Raw genomic sequence first — 3,858 nt, 5'->3', positions numbered from 1 at the left:
TCTGGGCCTTACAGCTTCCAGTTTCACTCTTGGAACACCATGCCACCACAGGAGCCAGCTTAGGCTAACCTGCGGGGCAATGAGACAAGCCCTGTGGGCAGGAGCCTCCCCGTAAAGCCATCAGGTGACCACAATCACAGGAATGATCCCACATGGGACCAGCACAAGGATCAACTGAGTCTATCCAATATTACTGACCCACTAATCATGAAAAAAAAAATAACTCTTTTAATATTGTATTTTGGAGTGGTTTATTACTCAGAATTAGTGATTTAATAAGTATTAACTATTCAATATTTATTTATATTAATATGTTTAATACAATACTAAAATGATAATTCATTATTTTAAAATTGACCCTTGATCCTTTAATAAATTAGACTTTAATAAATAACTTTAATATTTACGAAGAGAGGAAACAAGGGGTGTATATAGAAAGCTATTTTTCAATGAAATCCCATTAACCATATATCTTTTTTTTTTTTTATTTTTTATTGTGGGTTGTTCAAAACATTACAAATTTCTTGACATATCATATTCCACACTTTGATTCAAGTGGGTTATGAACTCCCACCTTCACCCCATACACAGATTGCAGATTCACATCAGTTACACATCCATTGATTTACAAATTGCCATACTAGTGCCTGTTGTGCTCCGCTGCCTTTCCCATCATCCACCCTCCCCCCTCCCCACCTCTCCCCTCCCCTCCCCTCCTCTCTCTCTACCCCCTCCACTGTATAACCCTGAGGGTCTCCTTCCATTACCGTACAATTTCCCTTCTCTCTCCCTTTCCCTCCCACCTCTCATCCCTGTTAAACGTTAATCTTCTTCTCCTGTTCTTCGTCCCTACTCTGTTCTTAGTTACTTTCCTTATATCAAAGAAGACATTTGGCATTTGTTTTTTAGGGATTGGCTAGCTTCACTTAGCATAATCTGCTCTAATGCCATCCATTTCCCTGTAAATTCTATGATTTTGTCATTTTTTAATGCAGAGTAATACTCCATTGTGTATAAATGCCACATTTTTTTTTATCCATTCGTCTATTGAAGGGCATCTAGGTTGGTTCCACAGTCTAGCTATTGTGAATTGTGCTGCTATGAACATCGATGTAGCAGTGTCCCTGTAGCATGCTCTTTTTAGGTCTTTAGGGAATAGACCAAGAAGGGGAATAGCTGGGTCAAATGGTGGCTCCATTCCCAGCTTTCCAAGAAATCTCCATACTGCTTTCCAAATTGGCTGCACCAATCTGCAGTCCCACCAGCAATGTACAAGTGTACCCTTTTCCCCACATCCTTGCCAGCACTTGTTGTTGTTTGACTTCCTAATGGCTGCCAATCTTACTGGAGTGAGATGGTATCTTAGGGTGGTTTTGATTTGCATTTCTCTGACAGCTAGAGATGGTGAGCATTTTTTCATGTACTTGTTGATTGACTGTATGTCCTCCTCTGAGAAGTGTCTGTTCAGGTCCTTGGCCCATTTGTTGATTGGGTTGTTTGTTCTCTTATTGTCTAATTTTTTGAGTTCTTTGTATACTCTGGATATTAGGGCTCTATCTGAAGTGTGAGGAGTAAAGATTTGTTCCCAGGATGTAGGCTCCCTATTTACCTCTCTTATTGTTTCTTTTGCTGAGAAAAAACTTTTTAGTTTGAGTAAGTCCCATTTGTTGATTCTAGTTATTAACTTTTGTGCTATGGGTGTCGTATTGAGGAATTTGGAGCCCGACCCCACCGAATGTAGATCGTAGCCAACTTTTTCTTCTATCAGATGGCATGTCTCTGATTTGATATCAAGCTCCTTGATCCATTTTGAATTCACTTTTGTGCATGGCGAGAGAAAGGGATTCAGTTTCATTTTGTTGCATATGGATTTCCAGTTTTCCCAGCACCATTTGTTGAAGATGCTATCCTTCCTCCATTGCATGCTTTTAGCCCCTTTATCAAATATAAGATAGTTGTAGTTTTGTGGATTGGTTTCTGTGTCCTCTATTCTGTACCATTGGTCCACCCGCCTGTTTTGGTACCAGTACCATGCTGTTTTTGTTACTATTGCTCTGTAGTATAGTTTGAAGTCTGGTATCGCTATACCGCCTGATTCACACTTCCTGCTTAGCATTGTTTTTGCTATTCTGGGTCTTTTGTTTTTCCATATGAATTTCATGATTGCTTTCTCTATTTCTACAAGAAATGCCGTTGGGATTTTGATTGGCATTGCATTAAACCTATAGAGAACTTTTGGTAATATCGCCATTTTGATGATGTTAGTTCTGCCTATCCATGAACAGGGTATATTTTTCCATCTTCTAAGATCTTCTTCTATTTCTCTCCTTAGGGTTCTGTAGTTTTCATTGTATAAGTCTTTCACCTCTTTTGTTAGGTTGATTCCCAAGTATTTTATTTTTTTTGAAGATATTTTGAATGGAGTGGTTGTCCTCATTTCCATTTCAGAGGATTTGTCGCTGATATACAGGAATGCCTTTGATTTATGCGTGTTGATTTTAAATCCTGCCACTTTGCTGAATTCATTTATTAGCTCCAATAGTTTCTTTGTAGAGCCTTTTGGGTCTGCTAGATATAGAATCATATCATCTGCAAATAGTGATAATTTAATTTCTTCTTTTCCTATTTTTATGCCTTTAATTTCTTTCGTCTGTCTAATTGCTCTGGCCAGTGTTTCGAGAACTATGTTGAAGAGAAGTGGAGAGAGAGGGCATCCCTGTCTTGTTCCAGATTTTAGAGGGAATGCCTTCAGTTTTTCTCCATTCAGAATGATGCTAGCCTGAGGCTTAGCATAGATTGCTTTTACAATATTGAGGTAAGTTCCTGTTATCCCTAGTTTTTCTAGAGTTTTGAACATAAAGGGATGCTGTGCTTTGTCGAATGCTTTTTCCGCATCTATCGAGATGATCATATGGTTCTTATTTTTAAGTCTATTGATGTGGTGAATAACATTTATTGATTTCCGTATATTGAACCAGCCTTGCATCCCAGGGATGAATCCTACTTGATCATGGTGTACAATTTTTTTGATATGTTTTTCTATCCGATTCGCCAGAATTTTATTGAGGATTTTTGCATCTAGGTTCATTAGAGATATTGGTCTGTAGTTTTCTTTCTTTGAAGTGTCTTTGTCTGGTTTAGGTATCAGGGTGATGTTGGCCTCATAGAATGAATTTGGAAGTTCTCCCTCCTTTTCTATTTCCTGAAGTAGCTTGAAAAGTATTGGTATTAGTTCTTCTTTAAAGGTTTTGTAAAATTCTGCTGTATACCCATCCGGACCTGGGCTTTTCTTAGTTGGTACTCTTTTTATGGTTTCTTCTATTTCCTCAATTGATATTGGTCTGTTTAGGTTTTCTATATCCTCCTGACTCAATCTGGGCAGATCATATGACTTAAGAAATTTATCTATGCCTTCACTATCTTCTAATTTATTGGAGTATAAGGATTCAAAATAGTTTTTGATTATCTTCTGTATTTCTGAAGTGTCTGTTGTGATATTGCCTTTTTCATCCCGTATGCTAGTAATTTGAGTTCTCTCTCTTCTTCTCTTCGCTAGCATCGCTAAGGGTCTGTCGATTTTGTTTATTTTTTCAAAGAACCAACTTTTAGTTTTGTCAATTTTTTCAATTGTTTCTTTTGTTTCGATTTCATTAATTTCAGCTCTGATTTTCATTATTTCTTGCCTTCTACTTCTTTTGCTGTTGTTTTGCTCTTCTTTTTCAAGGATTTTGAGATGAAGTATGAGATCATTTATTTGTTGGTTTCTTCTTTTTTTAAGGAATGAACTCCAAGCAATGAATTTTCCTCTTAGAACTGCTTTCAATGTGTCCCATAGATTCCGATATGTTGTGTCTGTGT

Source organism: Marmota monax, unplaced genomic scaffold (genome assembly GCF_021218885.2).
Source record: "Marmota monax isolate L192 unplaced genomic scaffold, Marmota_monax_Labrador192_F-V1.1 WCK01_AAM20220418_F8-fsc00001, whole genome shotgun sequence".
NCBI lineage: Eukaryota > Metazoa > Chordata > Mammalia > Rodentia > Sciuridae > Marmota > Marmota monax.
The sequence above is the reverse complement of the archived record's forward strand: the minus strand, read 5'-3'. Positions refer to the sequence as shown.